This window comes from Equus quagga, chromosome 13 (assembly GCF_021613505.1).
Source record: "Equus quagga isolate Etosha38 chromosome 13, UCLA_HA_Equagga_1.0, whole genome shotgun sequence".
Classification (NCBI taxonomy): domain Eukaryota; kingdom Metazoa; phylum Chordata; class Mammalia; order Perissodactyla; family Equidae; genus Equus; species Equus quagga.
This window is the reverse complement of record NC_060279.1, coordinates 15,935,641-15,953,440: the sequence shown is the minus strand read 5'-3', so window position 1 is coordinate 15,953,440 and position 17,800 is coordinate 15,935,641. Positions and strand designations below refer to the sequence as shown.

At 45.1% G+C, this 17,800-nt stretch overlaps 1 protein-coding gene across 1 annotated transcript in view; it reads right to left on the bottom strand.

The window, feature by feature from the left end:
* CACNA1E (calcium voltage-gated channel subunit alpha1 E) overlaps positions 1-17,800 on the bottom strand; it is a 407,275-nt gene that overhangs the window by 363,662 nt on the left and 25,813 nt on the right. The window lies entirely within an intron of this gene.

The window sequence follows — 17,800 nt, the reverse complement described above, 5'->3', positions numbered from 1 at the left end:
CGTCCTCGCAGAATGCTGCCCTCCAGGACCCGCCCCCGCCTTCTCTGGTCTGGACTGCAAGTCAAATTGCAAATCACAAAAACGAAGAATGTGAAAATGGGCAGGAACCTTAAGGGTCTAGTCACATCATGCTAAAGGTGAGGGAGCTGAGGTGTGGAGAGGCAGAGAGGCTTGCCCAGGGGCACACTACCAGTAAAAGCTGGAGCTGGGAGAGAGCTCAGGTTTCAAATCCTTGCTCATAGTTTTTTCCACTGTAGTCATCACTCTACTTCTACCACACGAAGCAGAATCCATAGATGCCTCTCCCCACCCCCTCCTCATTACACTAAGGTAGTAGATAGAAAAGGAAAAGCCAAGGGGATCTTAGTGCATGTATGAAAGAGCCTCCCTAAAGTGTCTTCTTCATTTGTCTCTCCTGCCTTTCTAGCGTCTAGACTGTTCTTCCCAGCCCTCCTGGCACCACACCCCAAGGCCTCGGTGAAGCTGGGCTGGAGGCCCTGGGGATGTGCTGGTCATCGCTAGATATTCAGGCACTGGGGCTGAGTCAAGGGAGCAGGGAGAGGGAAGGTAAAGGGTCCAGGATAAGCTTGGTAGGGAGGAGAAAAGAAAGAGAAAATACATTTCAAACCCTGCAAACAGTTGGGTGGGTCCCTAGAAAGAGTGATTCATGTTCCTCACGTTGTCATTCTGTCTCAACTCTGCTTGATGGATTTTAAATTTATCCTTCATTCCTACGATGTTTAAATGTCTCTCCCTCACCACACACATGCACGCACCCCTCCCCAGGCTGCTCCCACACCCTCCCCAGGCTTTAGCACCACCAGAAACTCAAGCGGCCTCAGGTTCTGTCGCCTGCAGCCTCCTCTCCCTCATGTCCGTCCACAGTGATGCTCCTGGGCCACCCTCACAGCTCTCACCAGGCCACCACGACCTGGCTCCTTGCCTCTGCTTCCTGGCCCACTGAAGCCTCTCTCTCCTTGCTGGATTTCCCCTTCCCAGACACTTTGCCAATTTGAATCACGTCTCTGCCAAAATTACAGCAGCAATAATATGCACTGCAGAGCTCCCGCTTCAACAGAATCAATTTTACAAATATCAAAACATGAAATTATCTCATCTTTCCTTTAAGAATTCCTGTTAAACAACCCTTCTATTATTGATATAAATGTTCACCAGGGGAATCTGTCGCCCCCACTTCCTGCCAAGCCGGCCAGTCCCCATGTCTGGCTATCATCAAGCTGAGAGAACATTTTCCATCTCAGGCAATTTAGATAAGACAGGCTCTCCATATTCCAGGGAAGGACACTTGAATCTGCTCTATACTTAGCCTTCCCCCAGCCCCCAAATTCTGGCATTCCTTGAGTTCCTTGAGATCAGGGATTTTGACTTATCTTTCTATATCCAGCACCTAGTACCAAGCTCAACACACAGTAGGTTGTTCAACACATAGTAGGTTGTGGCAATGGTCATCAGTACCGTTTGCCAAATACTCTGGTTAACCTCTTCCTGGGCATATAGTAGGTTGCACTGCCTGGCCCCCAGTGGTTGAACAGGGTCGTGTGACCATTCTGGCCAGTGAGTTGTGAGTGGAGTGATATATGTCACTTCAAGGCTAAGCATTTAAATGCCAGGGCAAGATCTCTAGATCTAGAAGGACTCGCAAACTCTTCTTGTAAAGGACCAGATAGTAAATATTTTAGACTGTGCAAGCCATGCAATTTCTGTTACTCAAATTCTGCTATTGTAGCATGAAAGCAATCAGACAACACGTAAATGAATGTGCGTGACTATGTTCTGATAAAACTTTATTTATAAACTTTGGCCTTTCAGCTGCATCTCTTGTACCCCCTCATTGTCACTCAGTCTACGCCCATGAGAGCAGCTTCTACAGAGCAGCAGGCAAAAAGAAGGAATGGAGATCCACAAAACAGAATCAAGGGTGGACACACCAAGTAAGAAGCTTCCTGAGTGCAAAGTTGCTGTTGTGTAGCCCCTGCCCCAAGTCCCTAATGGAAGGAAAACAGGCCCCGCTGCTCTGAGATACTGGTCCAAGAATGAGCTAATGAAGGTTCCAAGGGCACCTATCTTCCTTGCTTTCCACCCACCTCTCTTCTTATTCTTTATGGCTATGTCTGGCTAATGGGCAGGGGATGAAATTTTAAATTATGGGGGTCCTAAGGAGGAAGAGGGCTTAGTGACACATTTGCAACCCAGCAGCCCCATAAAAACTCTCCCCTTGCTTGTCAGGGCACCTGGGGAGCAGGGTAAGGGCTCTCTCGAACTCCATCCGCACCCCCGACCCCCGCAAGCATCCTGCACTGCCAAAGACACGTGAGCCAGTAGTTACACTCCTGCCTGCCTCTGAAGTCTCCCCCTCTCTCATCCTTCCAGAGTCAAAGATGAGATCTTCCTCCCCAAAGGAATATTATGTCCTTTGCACCATCTTTCTCTTTATATCCTATCAAGACTTTTAATTGTCATTCATCTATTTTTGATCATTTTAGCAATAGTGGCTCATGCATCCCCTTGGCTTGTCTGTGCCTCTCAGGCCCAGCAGGTGAGTCTTCCATGTCAAGGACTTACATCCTCCTCTCATTGGGTTCATGCCCATCCCGCTTCTGCCTTTCCACTGCTCACTTTCTGATTCCTCCAGAACATGTACATCCTCCAGCCATCTTCTGAAAAGTGAGCACACCAGGAAGTCAATGAAGCTTATGCTCTTGAGAAGGTACTGTCTTCCTACCCTGAAAATTTTGAGCTCAGCGAGGAGGAAGAAGTCTCCATTGCAGACACCACCAAGTAGCACAGGCTGGGAGACGGTGGGCAGAAATGGGACTGGTGGGCAGTAAAAGGTGAGTGGTGGGCACGCAAGTGTCTCTGAGCTGGTCCTGAGCTATTCTAGCTCTGTTCCCTCTGTCTGCCCTGGGCAAGAAGAGGACAGAAAGGTTCTAATTCCTAACTGTTAGAAATGAAAAATCACAAGAGGGAAACAATTTTTAAAATGTAATACTACAGAACTGAGACACCATGCTGAGTTCCTTTCCAAAAGGGATTCTCTAGAGAAGAGAACAGATTTAGTCAATGGGTTTCTGCCCAGCGAAAGGGAAGGCAGTGAATGACCCTACTCATCATCCTCCCCCACCTGCTCAGAGAGGAAACATTCCTGGTGCAGAAATGAATATTCATCTAGGAATTTTCTTATCTGAGCCAGCTTGCTATCCAATCCCAAGGAGGAGCAAAAGCTGGGTGTTATTTTCATCTGCCGTGACCTCCTAAAGGTGTGGATTTCAGGTGTTAGTGTACATTAGAATCATCTACATTGCTGGTTTCAAAGTGCAGCTTCCTGGGACCTCCCCCAGAGAGTCTCATGCAATAGATCTTGGGTGGGCTCAGGAATCTGCATTTTTAATAAACACCCCCCTCCCCCTAGGAATCATGTCTTAAGAAACACTGTCTAAAAGCAGCATGTAGTCCTGAGAGGTTGTGCTAAGTTGGTTAGAGGTGTTGTCCTGGATAAATTAGGATGCGAAAGGCCCCTAGGACAGTGTCCCTCTGACCCATTTTCAGTCTATATCATGAAATGAAGTTACCAAAAAACATCCAGTATGAGTTCCTTGACCCACCCCCACTCCCTGCAAAACTCTATCCTCCCCTGGACTGGCATCAGTTTCTGCCCATCCCACATTCCTCTCCGTATGTCTATGTTGTTATGGTGACTGCTCAAGGATGGGCTAATGTCCAACAGCAATTTGACGGGCTGGTGCATTTTGAATGTAAACCAAGACACAAGGAAAACACACTGCTTCAAATGTAGAGTGATCGCTAAGTCTGCCCGAGTCCCCCGTGGAGGAGTTGAAAGAGCCCGTGATCCTGGTGTCCGAATCTCTGGATTCAGGGTACAGTTCTGCCACTTGCTAGTCAAGTAAGCTTTGACAGGTCACTTCTCTTCTCTAGGTCGGTTTCCTCACCTGAACAATGAGGATAATAATCAACCTGTGCTACAGAAGTCTGTGGTGAGAATCAAATAAGATAGCATCCAGGAAAGAACCTGGAGACTGTACACTATGTAAACCTGGAGGAAAGAGTAGAGGTGAGGAGCCTGCCCGCTGGAGCCAGGCTGCCTGGGTATGAACCCCACTCCCCTCTCACCAACTGAATCCCTGGGCAAATTCCATAGCCCTTCATTTCCTCATTTGTACAATGGTCATTAAGAGTTGATACTTCCTACGGTTGTTGTGAGAACTGAATATAGAAACATGTAGAACAGTACCTCATAAAGATGCCCCATAAATGTTAGCTGTCATTTTTATTATGTAAAAGGACATATTTTATTAGAGTAAATAGTGCTAGTAAACACCCTAAAAAAATCTGTAGTTTAATACAGTAAGAGTTTATTTCTCTCTCATGTCACAGTCTACTAATGCCAGTCAGCCTGGAAGATGGGAAAGAGAGACTCTGCTCCACACAGTCATTCAGAGACCCAGGTTTCTCTCATTCAGTGGCTGTCATCCCATAAGGATGGCAAATTTTCTTTCTTAAAGGTCCAGAAAGTAAATATTTTAGGCTTTGCAGACCATGAGGTCTCAGTTGCAATTATTCAACTCTGCCTTTTTTAAGTAAAAGCAGCCATTGATAAGTGGGTGTGGCTGTTTCAATAAAATTTCATTTACAAAAACAGGCAGCTAACACCCGAGCCTAGGTCCTCACAGTCTCCCACTAGACTTTTTCTCTCCAGTCCAGAGACAAGGAAAAAGAAAAAGCCCTTGGGGGAGCTTGCAAGAGGTCTAGAGATCATGCCCAGAAGTGGTGCACAGTAGTCCCCCTTATCCGCAGTTTCGCTTTCTGTGGTTTCAGCTACCTGTGTCAACCGCAGTCCAAAAATATTAAATGGAAAATTCCAGAAATAAACACCTCATATGCTTTACATTGCACACCAGTCTGAGTAGCGTGATGAAATCTCACGCCATCTCGCTCTGTCCTGCCCGGAACACTACATCACAACGCCAACATCATTCACCTCAATTCATCTCATTACGTAGGCATTTTTTCATCTCACATCATCACAAGAAGGTGAAGGGTGAGCACAGTACAATAAGATATTTTGAGACAGAGACCATATTTATGTAACTTCTATTAGAGTATATTGTTAGAATTGTTCTATTTTATTACTGTTGTTGTTAATCTCTTACTGTGCCTAATTTATAAGTTAAAATTTATCATAGGTATGTATGTATAGGAAAAAACATAGTATATATGGAGTTCAGTATTATCCATGGTTTCGGGCATCCACTGGGGGTCTTGGAATGTATCCTTCATGGATAAGGAGGGACTAGTGTGTATCACTTCCTCTATATTCCATTAGCCAAAATTCAGTCACTTGGCTCTGCTTCACTGAAGGAGAGCAGAAATGTAGTCGACTTGCCTGCCCAGGAAGAAGAGGAGAAAACCAATGTGGATAAGCACTAGCAATCTCCATTCATTATTATTATTTGTATTGTGATATGATCATGAAAGTAAATACAAATACAAATGCAAATGCTTACAAATATGTAAAATACATTGACTATTGGCCAATCTACTGGGGTGTTAATCAATTGCTGAAAATTAGCCACATCATAATGTGTACAGAGAAAGATAAAGAGATATATTTTATGTAAAAGAAAAAGGAGAAACCCTAAATATTGTGACAATCAGTTCACCAAAAGATTCTGATGACTTGGAGAACAAGACCCCAAAAATGTAAAATGTTGGGGGGGTCCTAATCAATTACACAGCAGGCTCACACCACAGACATGTCTGTCTCTAAAGTCCTGTGATTAACGACCACACACACTAGCCTTTAAGCTACATGAAGGCAGAGACCACGCCTGCTTTATTCACTACTGTATCCCTGGCACCCAGCCCTTGAAAGCATTCAACCAATCTTTATAAATGGAAGGACTAGGGGGAAGGGAAGGAGTGGGGGGCAGGGGGTGGGGAGGAGAGAGGAAGGAAGGAAGATGCTCTGCAGTTTTCCATGCCATCATTTTGCTGTGGTGGTAAATTAGTCCTCTTTAAGAGCTAGCTTCTACAGAAATCCTCACAACTACCCTTGAGGGGGTAGGAGTTGTTTTAAGAGGCTTTTGCTTGCAACTTTCTAATTTGCATAAATATTCACCTTTACTGTTCTGTGTTAAGAAGCTGCTTAGAACCTCCCCAGGACCTGCCTGCCTTAGAGAAGGAAGAAATACCCTTTAATAAGGGAGGGCAGTCTTAACACACCACTGTGCAGAAGTCATCACAGAAAAGGACAACAGATTTACTCAACAAACATTTATTGAGCACTTACTATGGGTTGGGGGCTGAGTAGGGCACTGGAAACTCTCTGTGGTGCCACAGCAAGAGTCCAGAAAGAAAGCCAAGGGGTTAGGCCCAGCACAGTTAGTTTAAAAAAAAAAATTCAGCACAGTTACTTTTTAATAAAGATCAAGAATTACTTCTACAAGGATACCTTAAAATTCTTTGAGCATTTGTGACTTTTCCAGCATTTGTTGCTTCTATTATTCCTTCTACTTTCCAAAAGCATCCAGACAGAAACAAACAGACAGACAGACAAAGAAAAAGGGATGTGGACTTTTTCTGAGCACCTGAAGGGAGGCAGAAATAAGACAGAAGACTGCTCTTCAGGTAGTCTCTGGAAGGAGTCAGTAAAGGTGACAGCTGGAGAGAAAACAAATGCCACTGTCCCTTGGACTTGCAGAAACAGAGTGGAGGTGCCCCAGTTGCCTGGCCTGGGATAGAGAGGGGCTGGGGGCTAACTTCCAGGAGACCACATGTATTCCCTGAAAGGTATGTGCCCAAGATACGCAGCATCAAGCCAACAACTGAATCCACAGTGCTGCAAAAACTTCCCCAATAGCCTCTTTTCCATCAAACGCTTCTCAGTGTCAATCTCAGGAGCACTGGCACTCTCCAACTAGTGCCTGATAACATCCCTCCCACCCACGCAGACCAAGATTACTTGAACTGATTTCCTTGGAAGCCGTCTTCTAAAGAGAAGTAAGTTACTGCAGTAAAGTTATGGTGGGAGATGGCACAGTTTGTGCAGCCAGATGGAATCTCCTCTCTAAGCAGGATCCTGATAGCATCTCAGGCGGCCCTCACTCTGCAGCTCTAAGTAGGGAACGTGGCTTGCTTTGGGAGACCTGGTCTGAATCCCACATAGAGAAACAACGCAAAGCACCAAGCCTGCATTAAAGGCCTCCACAACGTGACCCCGGGGGAAGAAGGGCGAGCCTACAGCCCTCAAGGGCCTTGCACTTTAGCCAGCTGTGAGGCCCTGTGGTGGCTGCCATCCCTTCCAGATGCTGAGCTCTGCCCCGTCTACCTGCCAGTGCCAGCCCCTCCTGGTGGTCAGGTCCAGATGTCAGACCTGGCTCAGAACTCAGCCTTTGTCCACCCACCTTCTTAGCTGCGAGCAAAGGCACGGTAAGTTACAAAGAAGCCTGCCAACCAGTGGAAAGGTCATGTCTTAGGAGCTGGATACTCAGGCGCCAACAGAAATGGAAGAAGGAAGCATATCTGGTCTCTGAAAGCTTCTAGACTCTTTCCTTCATGCCACTCTCCTCTGTGTGCTCTCTGACTGCTCATTTTTATGATTTTCCTTCCTGGTCATTTATTGTGTATTTTACCACATAATAACTAACAGTGATATTATAATTAACCTGTTTTTTAAGCCAAAGAATTAGTTGAGAACAAAATTTGCATTTCCAGGGATAATATGACCTTAAGGATTTTTTACTCAATAAATACAAAGAGTGCACAACGTTGGCAATTCCAGGTGTGCAATCAGACTGGTGTTTCCTGGAGTTCTGCGATATGACACAGAGCATGTGTAAGATTAGACCAACAACTACACCCAAACTGAAAGTGCCTACGTACCTCCAACAAGCTAAAAAGAAAATCGGTAGTAAGCGTTATGGTTACCTCATCAAGATCCTTCCATTCCCTACCCTTGTGCAGTATCCATACAGTTTGGGCAATGGCCACCAGGTCCAGGGAGGGTTAGATTAAGTCAATCAAGGTAAGCCCAGCCCTTTGCCAGTGATTAGTCAAGGAAAGGGCACACGACCCATTTAGGGCCAATGAAGTAGAAGATAAAACTTACCTGGGCTTTTGGGAAATTTCCCCCATCTTTTAAGGGACGCTTTTAAGGGAACTGCCTCTGGACACTGTCCTGCACAGATGTGAAGTGTGGAACTGCTGCCACCACCTCAGCACTAACCTGAGGAGGAAGCTGCCACCTGGAGGAGAGCAGGGCTAAGAGGATCACAGGCAATGGAGATGGAGCCACAGATTCAGTCAACCTGGAAGCCTCTCCACCTCGAGACCACTAGCAAGATGAGGCAATACAGCTCCCGATGGCTGAGGCCCATTTCTTTGGGTTAAATTTTCTGCTGCTTGCACCCCAAAACATACTAAGTGAAGGAGGCCCCATGGCTACCCCGTAGCACAATGAAAAGATTTAACTACTCCACACGTCTACCAAACCGTTAAATTGTTTTGGTCTCAGCAGGGGGATAGTCCCCTCACACTCCTCTGTATGATTTTTGGTTGCAGTTCATCTTTTATATGTAGACACTGAGACTTCAGTCTTGCATAAAATTCTGAGCCTTGGGTTCTAATTCTAAGAATCCTTCGTATGAAGGGAAAATGGCTCAACTCAAACTGAATAAAGTTAAACTCAACTGAGCCAGCAGTAAGTTTTAGGTGGGGAAGTGAACATTGCAACTGGGTGATATGGTAAAGGACTTCTTGCTAAATTACGTACAGTACAAAAAGATTTAGTGGTCATAGTAGACACCACCACCACCATCATTATCATCATCAATACGTAGAATGGTTAATATTTACTAAATTTTTATTTTATGGTAAATACTATATTAAGGGCCTTTGATGCAATAGATCCTTTAAGATTTCACTTAATTCTTGAAAAAATCTTATGAAAAAACTATTATTATTAACTCCATTTAAAAATGAGAAAACTGAGACTTAAAAGGGTTAAGCAATTTCCCCAAGGTTAGTCCCACAGTCATTAAGGAGTAGAGCCTCGAATCCATGTCTGACGAACTCCAAATGCCTCGCTGTCACCCACTGCCGGCACTGGGCTCCAGTAAAGTAATACTATAACTATAATAATGGTAATAATAGCTTTTACTTATTGAACACTTACTCAGAGCCAGAAATTCATATTTATTAACCATTCTATAAGGTAAGTATTATTACTATTCTCATTTAATAATGGAAATTTACCCAAGGTCACATAGCTAGTAAACATTGAATGTGAACTTCAATTTCTGATTCCTCACCCAATGTCTCTCTGGGAAGCTGTACTTTGAAAGTGGGTGGGACCTCAAATGGTCCTATCCCTCGCATGTTTCAGTGACTGCATGGACATGGATGTTCAGAGGGTAATAAGTTCATGCATGTTTGTACCAGATTCTACCTGACCCCCGCCCACCTCCCACTCCCCCCAGGCCTGGCTCTATGTGTTTACACAGGTCTGTGCAGAACAAGCAGAGCTGTGGTCAGTGGCACTTTCTATCTGAGCACGGTATTGCTTGCTCTTAGCTTGACACAACACATCTTGTCACCACCTGACTAGAATCAAGTCATGGTTCTACTCTGGGATAAAAGGAGGAAATGGACAAAATGAGTCTTGGGATCTTTCCCAACTCCTTTCCTGGTCCCTGGGCTCTCTCTCACCACCTTGTATCCCTCCAGCATCCTCCAGCTGCCAGGGTCATTATGCCGCCCACTGGCTGTTGCCAAATTCCTGACTGTCTTCGTCATTATCTTCTACAAAAAATCCCCATGATTAAGGTAACATTGCTATTCAATCCAAAATTAAAATGGGTCCGAAAAAAGGATTTTTTTCTTATTTGCAAAATTATATATCAGAAATGTGTCATATAGTTACCTATATTGAAAAAATATAGTTATACAAAATTGGGGAGCACCGGAAAGGTTGGACCATCTAGCCACACACACATGCTCCGAGATAGTTCAGCCTGCCTTTCTTCTACCTCTTCTTCCTACCCCAAACTTGAGCTCCCCCAGCACCAGGCTCTTAGTTAGAGGTGAAATGAAAATCACTGAAATACATTAGCACATCCTAAGTGCCAGTATTCCAGGAGCTGGGCTGCTAACAGCCAGGCAGTGACAACAGGAGGTGAGGCAAGAAGAGAGGCCTCTGTTAGTCGTGTGTAAGAAAGACTTGATACTGTAAAAAAAATAGGAGTGCCCCTTCCATCCAACATACACACATTTTTTAAGCATTTTAGTCTGCTTTCTCCTATATAAAAATCAGTGCCCTTTTTCACTGGGACTAGTTGAATTATAGACAAAATATGGCAAGAAGCCCTTCCTTATCATATACACTATAAATATAAATTACCTCTTTCTGAGCCAAGCACCATACTAAAGGCTTTATAAGCCTTCTAGCTAATCATCTCAACCATCTTTAAGGTTTTTTTATAAATGAACTGAGTCGTTCACTCATTCACCCAATCATGTATGCATTCAGCACATTTATAATGGGCACTTCTTAAATGCTGGGCACTGTGCTAGGCATCAGGGCTAAAAACAGACCACTAAACAGAAGTTGACATGACAGTGATCAGTGCTCAAATGAGAAAGAAGAATAAAGTGCTTTGGGAGTCCAAAGAGGGCACTGGGGAGTTGAGGAGGCTGCCTGGAGGACAGGCTATTAAAGCTGAGAACTGTACATTATGTCAGAGTGGGCCAGGCAGAGAGGGTAGGAGTTGGTGTGGGTTGCAATTTGAATAGCGTAGGCAGGGTAGGGCTCACTGAGAAGGTGACATATGAGCAAACTTGAAGGAAGGGAAGGAGTGAACAACTCAGATATCCAGAAGACAGAAAAGGCAATGCAAAGGCCCCAACGTGGGGGCATGCCTAGCACGTTCTAGGAGCAGCCAGGAGACCAGTGTGGCTAGAACAAGAGTGGCAGGAGATGAAGTCAGAGACGTAATGTGGAGGGCCAATCATGAGGGCCTTTGGCTTTTGCTCTGAGTGGAATGGGAAGCTATTGGAGGGTTTTAAGCAGAGTTATGACACTACCCTACTTGGCTGTTGTTGAGAATAGACTGTAGGGGAGCAGGGGAAGCGGCCAGGAGACCATCTAGAAGCTATTTCGGCAATAATACAGCAAGCGTCCCCACTTCCTCCTGGAACCCTGGGCAGAGACAGCCATACAAAGCACCCTGATCGATAGGAGTTCAACATATGCAAGGAAAAATGGATGCAGGACAAGACTGGGTAGAGGCAGAGAGAGAGGGCCTGAGATAGCCACAGCCCACTCCTAAAGCTCCTGTGTCCCCTGAGTGGTGCAGAGGAATCTCTGAAGATTTCCTAGCCTCAGCATGCACTCCTGCCCACTGCTCTTGCCAGCTGCTCTGAAGGAGCCTCAAGGTTTGGGCAAGGAAGAGACAGGTGACTAGAGGCAAGGCGGGGCAGGCAGAGGCTCCAGCAGCTGATGGAATGGGCATGGACACCAATGCCCACGCACAGGGAAGACACCTGCCCTCTAGCCACAGCCAGTCTGCAGCCAGCCCCCGAGAGGCCACAGGCCAGCTGCTCCATCCCAATGTCAGGTCATGTAAGTGCCAAGAAAGAAGAAGTAGGAAGCAGAGTATTAGTTAGCTATATATTTAATCAAATGAATGATGCATCATGAGTTAACTAGAAAATCTCTGGCTAAAACTAAGGGAGAACACGAATTTGGAAAGATCAAGTTGTTTTCCATTAAAGTGGCTGAGGACTCAGAAATCAAATAAGGTTCTGGAAATAACGGAAGCTACACTTTTATAACCTGAGTTTTGTGGCTGTGCGGATTCATATCTGCTTCACACTGTATCATTGAAAAGAGCACTGAGATATGGCATGGAAATACAGCAGACAAGAGTCCATAGTCTTTGTCTGGATCATTCATACCATTCATTCTTTGGAACCATCAGGGCTGAAATTCAGCAATGAAGGTTTTAAATGATCACAGTCATGTCTTAGGACTCCACCTGTGATTTGTGCAGTCTTACTCTGGGTTACCATAGCATTGTTTGTCTTAGCTTCATCTTAGGCAGCGATATCCATAAAATCATGATTTGATGTGCTAATTATATTTTTACTTCTTTTTCAGTTTTTTAAAAAATACTTTATTTTTTAGAGCAGCTTTAAGTTCAAAGCAAAATTGAGAGGAAAACACAAACAGTTCCCATGTACCTCCTGCCTTCACACATGCATAGCCTCCTCCATATTGACATCCCCCCAACAGTGGTATATCTATTGCAATTGATGATGGACATTAACACGTCATCCTCACCCAAAGTCTGTAGTTTACATTAGAGTTCACTCTAGGGTGTCATGCATTCTATGGGTTTGGATAAATGTGTAATGACATGGATCCACCATTACAGTTTCATACAGAGTATTTTCATTGCCCTAAAAATCCTCTGTGCTCTGCCTAGTCATGCCCCCTCTCCTCTAACTCCTGGCAACCGCTGATCTTTTGACTGTCTCCACGGTTTTGCCTTTTCTAGAATGTTATGTAGTTGGAATCATACAGTATGTAGCCTTTTCAGATTGGCTTCATTCACTTAGTAATATGCATTTAAATTCCTCCCATGTCTTTTCATGGCTTGATAACTCATTTATTTTTAGTGTGGAATAATATTCCATTGTGTGGATGTACCACAGTTTATTTATCCACCCACCTAGAGAAGGACATCTTACTCCCAAGTTTTGTAAATTGTGAATAAAGCTGCTAGAAACTTCTGTGTGTAGGTTTTTGTGTGGACATAAGTTTTGAGCTCCTTTGGGTAAATACCAAGGAGATCGATTGCTGGATTGTACGTCATAGTATGTTTAGTTTTGTAAGAAACTGCCAAACTGTCTTCCAAGACCATTTTGCATTCCCACCAGCAAGGAATGAGAGTTCCGGTTGCTCCACGTCCTCGCCAGCATTTGGTGCCCTGGATTTTGGCCATTCTAATAGGTATGCAGTGATATCTCATTGTTGTTTTAGATTTTTCCTGTTTTTAATAGCAAATTCCTCACCATCGAAAATCATCTAGCATGCCACCATGTGGGAAAGATTGTCCCAGTCAACACACAGGCTCTACCTAATGTGCATAAGTCTTCCAAAGTATGATGCTGAGCATGAGATAGAGGACATTAAAGATTTCCCAAGCAGTGCTCACCGTCGCTGCTTGAATCAGCTCTAAAGACTCCCCGTACAGTCATTCAGCCTGTGTTTCAACACCTCCATTGACAGAGATCTCACTGCCCCCAAGGCAACTATTTCAACTCTAGATAGCTCTATTAGGATGCTCTTTCTTATCCTGAGCTGAAATCGATGTGTGTCAACACGGAAATCAATGGATTATGAGGAAAAGTAATTCATTCACCTCTGCCCACCACTGACCAACTAGAAAAAGAGGCTATAATCAGCAATAAAAACAATAAAGAGAAGCCAAAAATCAATGTGTCGCCTGTCAGAACAGCTCTCCCCTGAAATAATTCAATGTTTTCTCAATTGACTCAGAAGACCACAAGCATTTTCAGTTGCTTCTTTTTCTTCTTCCACCTCTTTTCCTTCAAAAAAAACCCCATCTTTTTCAGCTTTCTTCCCAGTGAAAAGCTAATTGTAACTTTCCTGCAAGCCATTACTTTTTGATTCTGGTTATTTCGGGAAGAGTCAACTCCCACAACTTCAGAAGAAGGGCAAAAAAGGTCACAATACTAGGAAGAATCTCTTTCTTTTTTTTTTTTTTTCCTGGGAAAAATTCACCCTGAGCTTACATCTATTGCCAATCTTCCTCTCTCGCTTTTTTTTTCCCCTCCCCAAAGCCCCAGTACATAGTTGCATATTTTAGTTGTAAGTCCTTCTAGTTCTTCGGTGTCAGCTGACCCCAGCTGACCCCACAGCATGGCTAGTGACAGACAAGTGGCGGGGTTCCATGCCTGGGAACCGAACCCGGGCCGCCCAAGCGGAGCATGCCAAACTTTAATGACTAGGCCATCAGGGCTGGCTCAACATGAGGAAGAATCTTTAAGGGATCTGGTAGGTGGGTGGGGGGAATCACTAAAGGATCAAGGTTCACCTAGAATCTGCAGAGGAGATTGTCCCTAATATTTATGTCCTCAAAGTGCAGAGAGAATTTCTGAAGTGACTTTCTGCACAGCAGGACCACCTGGAAGCGAGTTCTCTTTCTAGCTGGCTCTCTATTGCTGTTTGCCCTTTGACCAAGCTGAAGGGCTGATTTTTAGGGCTGGGGCTAAAGATTTCAAAGAGGTGCTTGGTTTTGCTTGATAAAGTGAAAGCCCTCGGAAAGCAATCCTAGCATAGGTCCAGCAGCGTTGCTACGACATCTTTCCTGAAAATGAGACAGAACGGAAAGTTGTCACAGTAAAGGGTGGCCCAGGCTGGATGTGGGGGAAGCAGAGAGGTGTTGGTGCTCCCTGGAGCACTGGTCTCCTTCAGCGAGGCCAGAGGAGGGAGAGCACTCTCTGCACTGCCCGGCGCCAGCTGCCAGGAGGGCTTCCCTCCAGAATTCGCCTCTGCTGTGACTCGTCCTTTCTTCCTCTTCCTCTATCCCTCACTTTGTCCTTTACCAGCTTAACGTCATCAAGCAAGTCAGCAGCCTCCCTGGGCCTCAGTTTCCTCATCTGTAAAATGAAGATAATTGTCCTTGCCTCGAAATAGATTTATTATGAGGATTAAATCAGATAAAGTGGGGGAAAGTACTTTCTAAGCTATAAAGCTTATGGAGGAAAGTGTTGTTATTATTTTTATTATCCAATTTCAAGTTTTCTCCCATGTTTTTCAGGAAATAGGGGGGAAAAGAACGGCTGTTCCTCACACTCCGAAGACCGTATGAGGAATGGGAATGGAGCTGCCCCTCCCTCAGCCGAAGCATCTGGGCAGAGCCTGTGGTCTTCAGAGATGTTGAGATGGCAGCAGTCTCATTTTCCAACTGACCTCAGAATAGACAAAGGCCAAGCGTCAGCCCACTGCAGGAATCCCGTGGCCTAAGGAGCCCCCCAGAAGCCTGGAGCTGAAGCAACAATGGAAAATTGAGCTCCAGAGTGGAGATGGGAGGGAGCGGCGGCTTTCCTGAGCTAGGCACCAGTTTGATAAGGTGACCTTAGCACTAGCATCAGGGTGCCTAAATGATTTGCTCCTCTTACAGGAGCATCTGTCCCTGTAAAAATGAGGTTGCCATCACCTCTGGCACAGTTGCTAGGAGAGTATCCAGGATCTCCAGGGTTACTTTCTGCCCCAGCCAATGGGGCTAGGGCTTTCTGAGAACAGGGAGAATGCCCAGGGAAACTGCTTGCAGGACAGGACAGGCCAGGGTTGACCCCACACTCAGGCTGCACAAGGAGGTCCCAGGGCTGAGGAGCCGGGCAGGGGAAGAGAGGACAAGGAGAAGGCAGAGGGAGGGATGTCAGATCCTGAAGCTGGATTCTAAGCATCACAGACGAGGCCCATTCAAAATCTTCTCTTACTGTCCTTCCTGGAGCCTTCCCAGCAGGCTCAATAGGAAACTAAGTCAGGCAGGAGGCTGGGCTGCTTAGGGGCCCAGGGCAGAGCCCTAACCACTATTCATTTCAGTGAGATCCAGTAAGAGGAGAGGATTTGATTATGTAAGGCCTGCTGGGAGCCTGGGAGGCACTGGGATGGGGCTGATGCTCCCGCCTCGTCCAGAGACGTTCTGGGAGCTCCCACAGCTCCCTGCACTTTTCCCCGTGCAGTCTGTTTGGTCCCTCATCCAGAGACAGAAAGCCTGACCATCTTCGGGGCTCTGAACTACCCTAAAAGTCCCAGTGCTTCCATTTGCCAGGTGTACTACAGAGGTTTTCAGACAAGGCATCTTCTGCAGGCTGAACAGATGTGCTCAATTCCTGAAATAAAAAGACTCCAGTCTTCTCCCAATTCCCAGAAGAAAGATCAGCTAATGGAAAGAATTTTCTCAATCTTAAGATTTCTCGCCTGTAATTTTTTTCCCCCCTAAACTCTTGAGATCTGTTTTCTCTTATCAACATAAGAATGTGGTAGGTGATTTTCTCTCTTTTAGCCAGCCTTGGTGTTCTAGTGGTTAAGATTTAGTGCTCTCACTGCTGCGGCCCGAGTTCGTTTCCCAGTCAGGGAACCACACCACCCATCCGTCGGTTGTCATACTGTGATGGCTGCATGTTGCTGTGATTTTGAAAGCTATGCCATCAGTATTTCAAATACCAGCAGGTCACCCATCATGGATAGGTTTTGGCAGAGCTTCCAGTCTAAGACAGACTAGGAAAAAGGAACTGGCCATCCACTTCCCAAAAAATTGGCCGTGAAAACCGTATGAATAGCAGCAGAGAATTGTCTGATATAGAACCAGAAGGTGGAAAGATGGTGCAAAAAGACCAGGCAGGGTTCCTCTCTGCTGTACACAGGGTTGCTGGGAGCCAGAATTGACTTGATGGCATTAACAACAAAGCATAAACTATTTTGGGTTAAATAGCTCTCTGTTTCTATGTTATTTCACAAAGAGTACCATGACTTTGCAGATGCCCCACCATCTGGACAAGCTATGAGAATAAAAGTTCTACCTTTTGACGAAAAGCAAAAGGAATCATGGGGAAAGTGCTTACACCGCAGCCATAATCACCCATCGTCATCAAAGGTGATTTTGATGATTTTTAAAAATGAAAGCCACGATTCTTAAAAATATACACCATCTAATAAGCCCAGCTGACAACCATGCATCCCACTTCACTGAGAATAACAGAGCCATCAGACAATAACTCCACCAACTCCCACAACCATATCTGCCCGACTGCCACACAGTTTGTCTTCCTGACTATTACTGTAGATGAACCCAGCACGCCTCCATCTAAAGTCAACCACTCCTTCTTGCCACAAGTTCTAATCTCTCTCTCCTACTCAAGGACAATGCTCCAGTAATTCTCTTTCTATTCTACATCGTCCATTTTTCACTTTCTATTGGACTATTCCCATCAACATACAAATAGAGCGTTATTTCTCTTATCTTAGAAAAAACCCTTCCTTCATCAGCTATTACCCCCATTTCTTTGCTTGCCTCTACAGAAAACTCTTCAAAAGAGTTATCTTTACTCATTGTCTTAGTTCCTCTCCTCGCTTCCTTTCTTAGACAAACTTTAATCAAACATTTCTCTTCACAGCTTTTGTTAAGGTCACCAATGACCTCCACATTGCTAAATCCAATGATTTCATTGATAGCCAACTTCCAAGATGACCCCCCGCTCCTGGTATTCAGTCTTGCAGGGTTGGTCTGTGTGCTCAAGAGCATCCAGAGGTGATGGTATGAGACTTCCAAAATTAAGTTATAAAAGACTGCGACTACCCTCTTGGGTGCTCCCTTGCACTCTCTCTCTTTCTCTTATATCACTTGCTCTTGGAGAAGCTGCTGCCATGTCATGAGGCCACTCAGACAGCCTATGGAAAAGCCCACATGATAAGGAACTGAGGTATCTGGCCAACAGCCAATGAGGAACTGAGGATGGCCAGGAACTGCAAGAGTGAGTGTGGAGTAGGATTCTCGGGCCCCAGGCAAGCCTTGAACCTTGAGATGACAGCAGCCCCAGCTAACAGCTTGACCACAACCTTGCAAGAGATCTTGAGTTAGAATCACCCAGCTTAGCCATTCCTAGATTCAGGACCCCCAGAAACTTTGTGAGATAATAAATGTTTGTTTTAAGACACTAAGTTTTGGAATGA